We start from the raw sequence: 14,899 nt of genomic DNA, 5'->3' as shown, positions 1-14,899 counted from the left end.
GGTGGGGGAAATAACTATCTTGTCCATTATTCCACCCCCCAGTTAACTAACGAGGCCGGGGGAAACGGCTCTCTCAAGTCCGTTATCCCGTCCCCAGTTAGCTAACTATTCTAGAGCACTCCCAGAGTTCCTAAGGCAACCTCTCTCGTTCAACACCTTGTAACCTAGGTATTTGACTACCTAGGTGCTAAGACTACAAGGCGCCGTAACTTGATCAGTTACCCGAAACTCTAGAGAGAACTCTAGAATACATTTCACTGCCACAAACGTATAAGAGAAAACGAGAGGAAAGAAATGAATAGTGAAGTAATTAGTGAGGGTTTGGGTTGAGAGGTAGGGAGGTGGGAGGAGCGAGGAGGGTCATTAGTTGAAAGTGAGAGTTTAGAGAGGGGTGTAGGGAGAGGTGTAGATAGGTAGAAGTAGAAGAGTAGATAGTAGAAGTAGAAGAGTAGATAGTAGAAGACGAAATGCTGCCACCATCCATTCATGATCATTACATACAAGACAAGGAATGGAACTTGTCTGTATCACAAAATTCTCAAAAGATGTTATCAAGGTCTTGATTAGTATGTCCCATCTTTCCTGTACTCAGTAAAATCAGGGAACCAATAATCCCAGAGGCTTTCTCACCTCAACTCTAGGGGACACAAAGGCAATTTAAATAATAAACTCAATTATATTTCACATACTAAGTAACATAATTTAAGCAATGTTCAAGATCTATATATGTAAAGTGAGTCATCCTCCAAGAATCTGAGAACACTACAACTGACTGTCCCTGATCATCACACAACACTTGTAAAACACGACAAGTCACCTTAATGTTCAACTCACCAAGTGCCTGCCTATAGCTGGATTGAGAGAGGGGGGGTGTCTGTAGTTGACAGAGACTCCCGCCCTTCCGGCCGACAGCCTATCTCGGCTGTTGTCCTCCTGCTCTGCTGCCTGGTCTTCTGTCTTGTTAATGCTAATGCTCTCGAATCGATAGCTCTCCGAGTATATATTGGGGGAACCTAGTAGCTAACTCCGCCCACAAGTAGATAGCCTCCGGCTCTCTACCAAGCCACTCCTTAAACGTCGGCATGTTTGAAGGCTACCAGGCTCCATTTATGAGATTAGTAGAAGTAAGGTGAAATTCGCATGATCTGACCTCAGGTCACTTGGGGTCATTAAGTCTTAGAGGTGTGAAACTCAGGCCGACCAAGCTGGCGCCTTCCCAAATCCTTGTCTGTGACTCATGTACTATATATATTTTAAATAAACTAAACCAAACACTTTACAGTGTTACAATGTCGCGAGTGGAATTGGTCATAAATATGTAAAATGAGTGTGTGGTGGTGTGGCCAGGTCCAAAACCTGTCGTGGACAGGTCCAAAACCTGTCGTGGACAGGTCCAAAACCTGTCGTGGACAGGTTTTGCTAGTGTGGCAGGGACAGAGTGGTGTGTGATGTGGGCTGGATATGGCTCACTGAAATGATGATTGGTGTGGCTCGGTGCTTTAATAGGGCAGTGAAATGGTGAATTTAGAGAGATGTTAATATTAAATAATGTATATAATGCAGTAAGCAAGCAGAGGATGTAGAGCCCAGTAAATATTTGAATCTTTCCTGTGTGAACACGAAATGTCTCTCCCCACCTCCAGTACACAGGCTAATCCCCACTCCCTACACACACACACACACACACACACACACACACACACACACACACACACACACACACACACACACATGTACGTACGTACGTGTGGTGTCAGCTGGCTTGTTCGCGTCTCCAAAAACATCCCCTTTAAAGAAGAGCCGACTACCTAAGACCAAACCTATCTCCCTCTCATATTCCTGTTGCATGAACGTATATGTGTGTATGTATATGTATAAATATGTGTATATGTATGTATGTGTATAAAGTATATATGAAAGCTGATCAGAATTACATTTCACCTTTGTAAATGCACATTAATGACACTATGTAAAAGACACATCAAACACTTTATGTAGGGCATACATAAATCTGTGTATCTATGTATTTACGTATGTTGGTTAGCTTAGCATTTTAAAAGCACCGAATCACCTTCTGTGGTTGATTGTTCAATAAATCCCCTGAACTATATGTTTAACACATCTCTAACCCTGTCCATGGAGGACACAAGAAAATGTATATATGCTGGTTAGCATTGTAAATGTCCGGCCACGTCTGTGGTAGAAAATAATAATAATAATAATAATAATAATAATAATAATAATTCTGCTACACACCCCTTCCTTTTCTTCCCATGTCCTTTCATCCCCATCTTTCTTCCATTCTCCCTCTCACATTCTCCCTACTCTCACCTTCCTTGACAGAGCAACCTGTTGTGATCGTTCTGAGGTTACCTTGAGGTGATTCTGGGGCTCAGCGACCCCGCGGCCCGGTCCTCGACCAGGCCTCCTTTTTGTTACACACCCCCAGGAAGCAGCCCGTAGCAGCTGTCTAATTTCCAGGGACCTATTTACTGCTAGGTGAACAGGTGCATCAGAGTGAAAAGTTCTGCCCATTTGTTTCCGCCTCCACCGGGGATCGAACCCGGAACCTCAGGATTAAGAATCCCGAGCGCTTGATAATAAACTTGACCAAATATCTCCGCCCTGCCTTGGGAAGCGAACCTTTTGGTTCCTGTATTCCTTACATATATATTTAACATATATATATTTAACATATATATATATATTTAACATATATATATTTAATATATATATATATTTAATATATATATATTTAACATATATTCATATATACTAGGAAAGGCCCCACGGCGGTGCCCGGGATAGTCTCTCGCTACCTCACCCCCACACACCATTCAACCCATCTTTTTTTCCTCTCGCCCCTCTTCCCGCGTCCAACAGCCTGGTTGACCAGTCCACCAACGAGGATTTACGGAGGAGGCCTGGTCGACGACCGGGCCGCAGAGTCGCTGAGCCCCGGAATCACCTCAAGGTAAGGTAAGGTTCCCGGCCTCCACCCTTTTGCACCCTTACCCCCCTATTCCTTTCCTCTCCCTCTCATCTGGATGAATTATAGCCGCTATAATTCATCCAGAGGGGGGGAGGGGGTGTACTCACCTATTTGTGCCTGCAGGATCGAACATTGGCTCTTGGATCCCATCTTTCCAGTCGCCGGTTCCTTAAAAGCAATGACTCCTCTCCTATTTCTCTATCATATATAATTTTAAAATTATGAATAAAGTTTGCATCCACAACCTGCTGTTTAGTTCCTCCTGTGTGTGTGTGTGTGTGTGTGTGTGTGTGTGTGTGTGTGTGTGTGTGTGTGTGTGTGTGCTCACCTAATTGTGCTTGCGGGGGTTGAGCTTTGGCTCTTTGGTCCCGCCTCTCAACTGTCAATCAACTGGTGTACAGGTTCCTGAGCCTACTGGGCTCTATCATATCTACATTTAAAACTGTGTATGGAGTCAGCCTCCACCACATCACTGCCTAATGCATTCCATCCGTTAACTACTCTGACACTGAAAAAGTTCCTTCTAACGTCTCTGTGGCTCATGTGGGTACTCAGTTTCCACCTGTGTCCCCTTGGTCGCGTCCCACCAGTGTTGAATAGTTTATCCTTGTTTACCCGCTCGATTCCTCTGAGGATTTTTAGGTTGTGATCATGTCTCCCCTTACTCTTCTGTCTTCCAGTGTCGAAAGGTGCATTTCCCGCAGCCTTTCCTGCAGTGTACACACTGCACACACATTGCAGCCGCAGTGTGTGTGTGTGTGTGTGTACTCACCTAGTTGTACTCACCTAGTTGTGTTTGCGGGAGTTGAGCTCTGGCTCTTTGGTCCCGCATCTCAACCGTCAATCAACAGGTGTACAGATTCCTGAGCCTATCGGGCTCTATCATATCTACACTTGAAACTGTGTATGGAGTCAGCCTCCACCACATCACTTCCTAATGCATTCCATTTGTCAACCACTCTGACACTAAAAAAGTTCTTTCTAATATCTCTGTGGCTCATTTGGGCACTCAATTTCCACCTGTGTCCCCTTGTGCGTGTTCCCCTTGTGTTATATACTGTCTTTATCTACCCTATCAATTCCCTTCAGAATCTTGAATGTGGTGATCATGTCCCCCCTAACTCTTCTGTCTTCCAGCGAAGTGAGGTTTAATTCCCGTAGTCTCTCCTCGTAGCTCATACCTCTCAGCTCGGGTACTAGTCTGGTGGCAAACCTTTGAACCTTTTCCAGTTTAGTCTTATCCTTGACTAGATATGGACTTCATGCTGGGGCTGCATACTCCAGGATTGGCCTGACATATGTGGTATACAAAGTTCTGAATGATTCTTTACACAAGTTTCTGAATGCCGTTCGTATGTTGGCCAGCCTGGCATATGCCGCTGATGTTATCCGCTTGATATGTGCTGCAGGAGACAGGTCTGGCGTGATATCAACCCCCAGGTCTTTTTCCTTCTCTGACTCCTGAAGAATTTCCTCTCCCAAATGATACCTTGTATCTGGCCTCCTGCTCCCTACACCTATCTTCATTACATTACATTTGGTTGGGTTAAACTCTAACAACCATTTGTTCGACCATTCCTTCAGCTTGTCTAGGTCTTCTTGAAGCCTCAAACAGTCCTCTTCTGTTTTAATCCTTCTCATAATTTTAGCATCGTCCGCAAACATTGAGAGAAATGAATCGATACCCTCCGGGAGATCATTTACATATATCAGAAACAAGATAGGACCGAGTACAGAGCCCTGTGGGACTCCACTGGTGACTTCACGCCAATCGGAGGTCTCACCCCTCTCTCTGCTTCCTATTGCTTAGATCCTCCCTTATCCACTGGAGCACCTTACCAGCTACACCTGCCTGTCTCTCCAGCTTATGTACCAGCCTCTTATGTGTACTCACCTAATTGTGCTTGCGGGGGTTGAGCTCTGGCTCTTCGTGTGTGTACCAGCCTGTGTGTGTGTGTGTGTTTACCTAGTTTTTTTTTGCGGCACAACTAGTTTACTACACCAAATTGTATTTGCGGAGGTCGAGCTTCGGTTCTTCAGTCCCGCCTCTTAACTACCAATCAACAGGTGTACAGGTTCCTGAGCCTATTGGGCTCTATCATACCTACATTTGAAACTGTGTATTGAGTCAGCCTCCACCACATCACTGCCTACTGCATTAAATGTATAACTAATCTGACAACGAAAAAAATCATTGTAATAAATTGCAATAAATAAAAAATTAATTCTAATATCTCTGTGGCTCATTTGGGTGCTTAATTTCCAACTGTGTTCCCCCTAGTGCGAATACCACCCGTGCTAAATAGCCTGAGAATTTTAATATGGTAATCATGTCTCCCTCTAACTCTTCTCTCCTGCAGGGAAGTGAGGTTTCAGCAGCCTTTCCTCGTAGCTCATACCTCTCATATATACTCTATCTCTTGTCCTCGAGCGTCCACACGGGTTACTTGCCATAACAGTTCCCTGAAACCAATACCAACAGAAGTGGTAACAAAGCAACAGTGTCAACAGAAACAACAGAAAACAATAGAAACAGAAGAGGACACAGTCATCACTTCCGGGACCACAACATACAAGGTCCGCCCACAACATACAAGGTCCGCCCACAACATACCAGGTCCGCCCACAACATACAAGGTCCGCCCACAACATACAAGGTCCGCCCACAACATACAAGGTCCGCCCACAACATACAAGGTCCGCCCACAACATACCAGGTCCGCCCACAACATACAAGGTCCGCCCACAACATACAAGGTCCGCCTACAACATACAAGGTCCACCCACAACATACAAGGTCTACACAACATACCAGCCCTACCGTAATGGGTCTAAACCTACCCTACAGTACCCATACCCTCGAACCATGACCACCCCCTAACCCAGCCATGGTCCCCTCAAACCACTTCCCTAAAATTACGATTTGGCTTTACACTATGTGGACTTTGGCAAGACTTCAAGATTCCTGGGTATTTTTGACTAATTAATAATAGAGCGGAGATAATGAGGGTCGGGTATGAGAGACAGGGATATGAGGTAGGAGTATGAGAGAGGGAGGGAGGGGGAATTTATATTACTATATTAATATAAATTCCTCCTACAATGAGTAGTCTCTCTCCAGTATGAGGGGAAGGAGGCAGGAGAATGTGGAGGTGGAGACATAGTGAGGGTCGACCGCTATTCACAGATTCATGACTTGGAGAGTCGGTTCCCCTTAGATGATCGATGACTAAGAGGTGGGGCCCGAAAGCTGGAGCTCACTGCCCGCAGACATTGACCTCTGTAACACGCGTGCGCGCACGCGTCATATGGCAAAGAATACTGGTAAGATGGGAAGCTCCCATCTTGTACTTACACTTAGGTAATCTCTCTCTCTCTCTCTCACACACATACACACACACACACACACACACACACACACACACACACACACACACACACTAGGAACCTGTGTCCCCTTGTTCGTGTACCACCCGTGTTAAACAGTATCTACCCTGTCAATTCCTCTGAGAATTTTGTAGGTAATGATCATATTTCCCCTTACTCTTCTGTCTTCCACACGAAACAGGAAGACACAAGAGTAAGACCAAAGAGCCAGAGGTCAACCCCCGCAAGCACAACTAGTTGAGTACAATTAGGCAAGTACACACACACACACACACACACACACACACACACACACACACACACACACACACACACACACACACACACACACACACACACACACACTCACTCACACACATACACACACACACACACACACACACACACACACTCACACTCTCACACACACACACAGCAACAATGAATGAGTTACCAGACGCCATGGATGACACCTGATGAATGACAAGCGTTGTCTCTATTAACCTTTCACAGGTTGGGAGAGGAAGAGGGGAGGACGGGAGCGCATACAAGAGTAACTTACGCACTCTTAACGCACGCCCTCTTGAGTACTCTTTACCCACCCACCAGACCACTCAAGTGTGTCCGCTACACCACACCCAGGTGAGAGCTGAGGAACATGACAAGGAGTAAGGACTCCTCCTCCTAGTATGTAAACAAACATCCCTTTGGGGGACTTTGACAGCAGGTGACCCCCAACAGGACGAGACGTCAGTTTACAATAGCAAACAAAACAACAATAGATTTCGCGCACGGCGTCAAATACGGATATCCGCGAGGCTTCAGAACCTCTTAGCCGGTCGAGGAAACATCTGAGGCGGGACCAAAGAATTGAAGCCCATCCTGGGGAGCCCAGGCTGCCGTGTCCTCGTCTGGTAGACACCTGGTCGACCTTCAGACACTCAGGAGGCCTTCGTGAGGCTTTGTTCATCCTGCGAGGGACTGCTACTTGAGTATTCAACTCAAGCTTGGAGTCCATCCTAGAGATAAATTAAAATTCATACGACTGTAACGAGGCTGTTTGCTCTGTTTAGTAGTTACCTTGAGGTAGTTCCTGTGTTCGGCAGTTACCTTGAGGTAGTTCCTGTGTTCGGCAGTTACCTTGAGGTAGTTCCTGTTCTTGGTAGTTACCTTGAGGTAGTTCCTGTTCTTGGTAGTTACCTTGAAGTAGTTCCTGTCTTTAGGGGGGTTGTCTTTCGATGATTCCAAGGATCAACGTTCACGCGGCCCGGTCTCTGACCATGGTGTCCTAGTTGGTCAAGCAGGTTGTTTGATGAGGTTGTTCGCAGGCTGACATATGAACCACAGCCTGGTTGATCAGGTATCCTTTGGAGGTGTTTATCCAGTTCTCTCTTGAACACTGTGAGGGGTTGGCCAGTTATGTCCCTTATGTGTAGTGGAAGTGTGTTGAACAGTCTCGGGCCTCTGATGTTGATAGTTCTCTCTCAGAGTACCTGTTGCACCTTTGCTCTTCAACGGGGGTATTCTGCACATCCTGCCATGCCTTCTGGTCTCATGTGGTGTTATTTCTGTGTGCAGGTTTGGGACCAGCCCCTCTAATATTTTCCACGTGTAAATTATTATGTATCTCTCCCGCCTGCGCTCAAGAGAGTACAGTTTCAACAATTTTAAACAGTTTCTATAATTTAGAAGTTTTACTGGGTGGATTCTAGCAGTAAAAATATATTTGTTCGCGCGCTTTGTAAGCTTACAAAACATTTTGAGAAACGAGTGAAGCATTTTGAGAAGCGTACTTCGAGCACATGAAATGTGAAGCAATTCCTCCCCCCCCCCGAAAAAAACTAAACCGCTTGGGCTTTAAAGTTTCAAGAAGTGATGGTGACCGAAAGTGATGGTGACCGAGAAAGTGTCGAGACTACATCATGTTCGCAGAGATAAGCGCACCGCTTAAAAAATATATTCACGTTCAAATTCCAACATTAACATATGAATTAACTTTCAATAATTCGTGCTTTGACAGTTGAAGGATAGACGCGTGTATGTATATGTATTCATACATGCCCCCTCGCTCCCTTGATCAGTATACACGCTTGGTAATTTGTGTATAACACACTGGGGGGGGGGGGGTGAGTATAGGGTAGAGTATAGGGTGTGAGCTTGAACCAGCGGGATGGCAGCCAAAAGATTGGCTGGCATCCCTCCCCTCTGCTAAACCTTCAAGGTCATGACCAAAATATTACCAATATCAAAACAATAACAATAAACACACACACGTGCGTGCGTGCGTGTGTGTGTGTGTGTGTGTGTGTGTGTGTGTGTGTGTGTGTGTGTGTGTGTGTGTGTGTCTAAGTCTTATAATCAACGCCACGAATGAAAAACTACATTAGTAATTTAAAGGGCCAGACTTATTACGTCATCTCATTCATAAATCATATTGTAAACAAATCGTAATTGATGTACTACAACCACGTGTTTATACACACTTACCTGCCGTAAACATCACCAGGGTCTAATGAATGACCGAGGGCTCCGAGGCATAGTGCACTTGTCGCCGTTGTGTTTGTTGTGTAATTGTTGTATATTATACCCATTATCATTCATGTTATTACAAATTATTAGTACTTTGTTTAGTACCCAGTACCAAAGTCAAACTTAGTACCAAATTACAACTATAAACTGATGTACAATTAACAGCTTTAAATGTATAGCTATATAAGAGCTTAAGGCAGGTATATGTATAGCTATATACATATATCCCGCACCCCCCCCCCCCCCCCGAGATAAATTTAGAGTCCTTCACGCTGGTGAAAGTTGACAGACTTATGTCAACTTTAACTTGAGTTCAAGTGTGTTCCTTTGTAATCCTTTGTCAGTATGAAGTGTTGGAGTTGATGTAGCAGTGACGTCAGGGGCTGGTGGAGGAGCCCGAGTGACGTCAGGGGCTGGTGGGGGAGCCCGAGTGACGTCAGGGGCTGGTGGGGGAGCCCGAGTGACGTCAGGGGCTGGTGGGGGAGCCCGAGTGACGTCAGGGGCTGGTGGGGGAGCCCGAGTGACGTCAGGGGCTGGTGGGGGAGCCCGAGTGACGTCAGGGGCTGGTGGGGGAGCCCGAGTGACGTCAGGGGCTGGTGGGGGAGCCCGAGTGACGTCAGGGGCTGGTGGGGGAGCCCGAGTGACGTCAGGGGCTGGTGGGGGAGCCCGAGTGACGTCAGGGGCTGGTGGGGGAGCCCGAGTGACGTCAGGGGCTGGTGGGGGAGCCCGAGTGACGTCAGGGGCTGGTGGGGGAGCCCGAGTGACGTCAGGGGCTGGTGGGGGAGCCCGAGTGACGTCAGGGGCTGGTGGGGGAGCCCGAGTGACGTCAGGGGCTGGTGGGGGAGCCCGAGTGACGTCAGGGGCTGGTGGGGGAGCCCGAGTGACGTCAGGGGCTGGTGGGGGAGCCCGAGTGACGTCAGGGGCTGGTGGGGGAGCCCGAGTGACGTCAGGGGCTGGTGGGGGAGCCCGAGTGACGTCAGGGGCTGGTGGGGGAGCCCGAGTGACGTCAGGGGCTGGTGGGGGAGCCCGAGTGACGTCAGGGGCTGGTGGAGGAGCCCGAGTGACGTCAGGGGCTGGTGGAGGAGCCCGAGTGACGTCAGGGGCTGGTGGAGGAGCCCGAGTGACGTCAGGGGCTGGTGGAGGAGCCCGAGTGACGTCAGGGGCTGGTGGAGGAGCCCGAGTGACGTCAGGGGCTGGTGGAGGAGCCCGAGTGACGTCAGGGGCTGGTGGAGGAGCCCGAGTGACGTCAGGGGCTGGTGGAGGAGCCCGAGTGACGTCAGGGGCTGGTGGAGGAGCCCGAGTGACGTCAGGGGCTGGTGGAGGAGCCCGAGTGACGTCAGGGGCTGGTGGAGCAGCCCGAGTGACGTCAGGGGCTGGTGGAGCAGCCCGAGTGACGTCAGGGGCTGGTGGAGCAGCCCGAGTGACGTCAGGGGCTGGTGGAGGAGCCCGAGTGACGTCAGGGGCTGGTGGAGGAGCCCGAGTGACGTCAGGGGCTGGTGGAGGAGCCCGAGTGACGTCAGGGGCTGGTGGAGGAGCCTGAGTGACGTCAGGGGCTGGTAAAGGAGCCTGAGTGACGTCAGGGGCTGGTGGAGGAGCCTGAGCGACGCCAGGGGCTGGTGGGGGAGCCTGAGTGACGTCAGGGGCTGGTGGAGGAGCCTGAGTGACGTCAGGGGCTGGTGGAGGAGCCTGAGTGACGTCAGGGGCTGGTGGGGGAGCCTGAGTGACGTCAGGGGGATGGTGGGGGAGCCTGAGTGACGTCGGGGGCTGGTGGAGGAGCCTGAGTGACGTCAGGGGCTGGTGGAGGAGCCTGAGTGACGTCAGGGGCTGGTGGAGGAGCCTGAGTGACGTCAGGGGCTGGTGGAGGAGCCTGAGTGACGTCAGGGGCTGGTGGGGGAGCCTGAGTGACGTCAGGGGCTGGTGGGGGAGCCTGAGTGACGTCAGGGGCTGGTGGAGGAGCCTGAGTGACGTCAGGGGCTGGTGGAGGAGCCTGAGCGACGTCAGGGGCTGGTGGAGGAGCCTGAGCGACGTCAGGGGCTGGTGGAGGAGCCTGAGTGACGTCAGGGGCTGGTGGAGGAGCCTGAGCGACGTCAGGGGCTGGTGGAGGAGCCTGAGTGACGTCAGGGGCTGGTGGGGGAGCCTGAGGCTGTACAGACCTTTACATACAGAACAGTTTGTCTTCGAGCAAATTTTTTTTGTTTATCCCTACCTGATTCCTATTTTTCGATCAGACCAAAAAATTTTAAATTTTTTCAATAGTACTTAAACTCTAAATTAATATCATACATACATACATACATACATACATACATACATACATACATACATACATACATACACACACATTCTCATTCTCTCTCTCTCTCTCTCTCTCGTGTCGGAGGAGTAGTTAAGGAGAGCCTAGTGACAGTTCTGGAGTGCTTTCAGTCTCACAGCATCCTCTACATCCCTCCCATCATCTCCACTATCATCACATTCACCGCCAGCATCATCTCTCTGCCCTCAGCACAACTGAGGAGATATAATCACAACATGCGAGATACCGAGAAACAAAGTGGACAAGGCAGCCCGTTCTCTTGATATGACAACGTACAAAATACGAAGTGTTAACTTAACCAGACGCGCACAAACCTAAGTAACCCACCTAACCTAACCTAGCTTACCTAGTCAGTTTACCTACCGATGATTTCGGGGCTCAGCGTCCCCGCGGCCCGGTCCTCGATAAGGCCTCATTGCTGAACTGGCCATTCAGGCTGTTAGACGCGGCTGCCCGCAGCAGCCTGACGTATGAATCACAGCCTGGTTGATCTGATTAAGCCGAAGGAATGAATGGAAATACTCGCGATGATTGATTGATGAAGATTAAGCCACCCAAGAGGTGGCACGGGCATGAATAGCCCGTAAGAAATACTCGCATCCAATACTTGTATTTACAACCACCCCATCCCAAGAGAATATCCCTTCGTCCGTTAGACCAGCCATCTTCACCCCCCCCACTTAGGCTCAGAATCCCCCCTCCACCGTCCCACAAAGACCCCCTTCCCACCCCCTTCACGAGACGACCGTGAGCAAGAGTTACTGTGAAGAATAACTCATAATAGAGCGTTATTTCCATTGGCACGAGACGTGACCTCCCTCCCTCTCTCCCTCTCTCTCCCTGTCCATCATTCCCTCTCTCCCCCTCCCCCCTAACTCATTCACTCATCACAACACTCTACTCATCATTTCTCATCCATCAAAGCAGCAGAGGCTGCTCCTACTCATTAGTGAGAGCCTTGTATCAGCACCATCACTATTACTCATCACCATCACACTCACCACCTTTACCAACACCTCTCATACTTCAAGTCCCTCACCATTGCTCCCCTCACCATTCCTAGCCCCTCGCCATTCCTAGCCCCTCGCCATTCCTAGCCCCTCACCATCCCTAGCCCCTCACCATCCCTAGCCCCTCACCATTCCTAGCCCCTCACCATTCCTAGCCCCTCACCATTCCTAGCCCCTCACCACACACAGCAACTGTCCAACCATCGGCAAGACAGACAGACAGGTGGTTGACACGAACCTCTCAAACAAGAGGTGCCATTCTAATGATGATACTTCTCAAGACACTATCACTCTCTAGGGTGGAATATTGTTGCACACTAACTGCCCCATTCAACGCTGGAGAAATTGCTGACCTGGAGAGCGTGCAAAGATCTTGTACTAGAATCCACTCCATAATACATCTGAATTACTGAGATCATTTAAATTGTGTAAATATGTATTCCCTAGATCACTTGTGGGAGATACATAATAATTTACACGGAAAATACTAGGACTGGTCCTAAATCTGCACACAGAAATAACACCACACGAGACCAGGATGCATATCTTGAGATGATTTCGGGGCTTAGTGTCCCCGCGGCCCGGTCCTCAACCAGGCCTCCACCCCCCAGGAAGCAGCCCGTGACAGCTGACTAACTCCCAGGTACCAATTTATTGCTAGGTAACAGGGGCATTCAGGGGTGAAAGAAACTCCCCCCATTGCATGGTAGGATGTGCAGAATACTGTACCTGTGCAAGGAGTATAGAGGGTCAAGAGACTGACCTCTGACATGAGTAAATGTTGCACTGTATATTCAACACGTAAACTGGGGAAATACCTCACTCTTTCCCTATGAAGTATATACTTCCCTTTCATGCGAGACATTAACCTCTCTGACCTACAGGATGAACCAGGTACTAGCTACAGACTGGCTGATGAAGGCCAAGGGGCGGCACGGGCATGAATAGCCCGTAGGTGGTCGATGTTTGGAGTGAATGTAATCTTTTGGTCGAGTAACATCTTCAGAGTGAGCCTAGCTAGCTGCAGACCTCTGCGCTGTTGTCGAGTTCGACCTCCAAGCGCGACGTCGTAATGGCTTGGTCAGGCTCAGATGCCATTAGCCTGGAAGAAGCCCCAAGAAGCTGGTTGAGAACAAGGTTGCAGGAGCTTGCAGGCCACAGAAGATCTATACTTTGTCCTGGAGGCCTGAGGCAGCCTCGCCTTATGACGAGGTGGTAGTAGAGCCCTTCTAATTGGGGTATAGTTTGCAAAAATATATTGCCGGAAGAACCGTGGACATCTTCAACGGGAAACTAGATAGTTTCCTTAAAGGAGTGCCGGACCAACCGGGCTGTGGTGGGTATGTTGGCCTGCGGGCCGCTCCAAGCGGGCCTAGTGGACCGGACTCTCACTAGTCAAGCCTGGCCTCGGGCCGGGCTTGGGGAGTAGAAGAATCCCAGAACGCCGTCAACCAGGTATATATTTGATTGTTTTGAAGATGTTTGCGTTTCTGGGAACAGTCATTAAGTAATGATGGACCAGTCAGCTGAAACCCTTGAACATCTTTCATGATTAGTGACTCTCCAGTGACGTTAATTAATCCCTGTTCGTACTAAGGTATCTCGTACGAGCAGGGATTAGTTAACTCGTTATCGTGGGGTCAATTGACTTCGGTTATCACGTGAGGATAGCCGAATATCAGGCCGTCCCAGCTACTGTCGTTGACTTCCTCTGCGATCAATGACGGGTCGATATCAAAGAGATATTATTGTAATTAATCCAAAGTATTAACAGTTACTTTTGGCCACACCAATCCCCCCCCCCACCAATCCTAGGCCCCCCTCCCTCCCCCAGCCACACCACTCGCCCCAATAGAGCAGACTGAGTGGCTGGGCACACTAAAGGAGCTGTGAATACGCCTCTTGTGTGGCAATCCTCCTGCAGCCCACATTACTATTAAAACTGATCTCTCAATAAAGTACCCTCGGGCGTGCCTCTGTCTGTCTGTCCAATGGGGGTGACAGTGAGGTGACAGTGACAAAAGCGTGACAAGTGGTGAATCATGTCTATGGCATGCGGGGGGGGGGCGTCTGGCACCTCTTTTGTCACGTCAAGTGTGTTAAATGGACCAATGTGCTTACTGAGTGGGAGATAACAGGGGGGGGAGGGAGAGACAGAGGGGGGGGGAAGGGGGAAGAGAGACAGAGGGGGGGGGGAGGGGGGAAGAGAGAGAGGGAGGGAGAGGGGAAGAGAGAGGGGGGGGGGAGAGGGGAAGAGAGGGGAAGAGAGAGAGAGAGGGGGGAGAGGGGAAGAGAGAGAGAGGGGGGAGAGGGGAAGAGAGAGAGAGGGGGGAGAGGGGAAGAGAGAGAGAGAGAGAGAGAGAGAGAGAGAGAGAGAGAGAGAGAGAGAGAGAGAGAGAGAGAGAGAGAGAGAGAGAGAGAGAGAGAGAGAGAGAGAGGGAGATGAGAGAGAGAGACACACACACAAACCAACCCACACACAAAAACACTGACGCACAAACAAGCTACAACCATCACCACCACCCCCACAAAATCCCCCCCCCCCTCCAAAACATCAACGAAAGCCCCCGCTAATAAGAGCAGCGTGGCGCTAGTGTCAGAACTAAAGCGTTATGAACTAATAACACTTGCCCATTCCAGACGGCAGCCACCACCCAGCACGAGACCCCTGTCATAAGGAATTATATA

The 14,899-nt window shown here is 49.3% G+C and overlaps 1 protein-coding gene across 10 annotated transcripts in view; it reads right to left on the bottom strand.

Annotated features, from left to right (window-relative positions):
• The window catches only part of LOC123746522 (uncharacterized), a 200,480-nt gene that overhangs the window by 93,677 nt on the left and 91,904 nt on the right, over positions 1-14,899 (bottom strand). The gene's annotated exons all lie outside the window — the stretch shown is intronic.

The sequence above is a fragment of the Procambarus clarkii genome, chromosome 10 (genome assembly GCF_040958095.1).
Source record: "Procambarus clarkii isolate CNS0578487 chromosome 10, FALCON_Pclarkii_2.0, whole genome shotgun sequence".
In the NCBI taxonomy this organism is placed as follows: Eukaryota; Metazoa; Arthropoda; class Malacostraca; order Decapoda; family Cambaridae; genus Procambarus; species Procambarus clarkii.
Note: the sequence above shows the minus strand (reverse complement) of the source record. Positions and strands in the feature narration are given on the sequence as shown.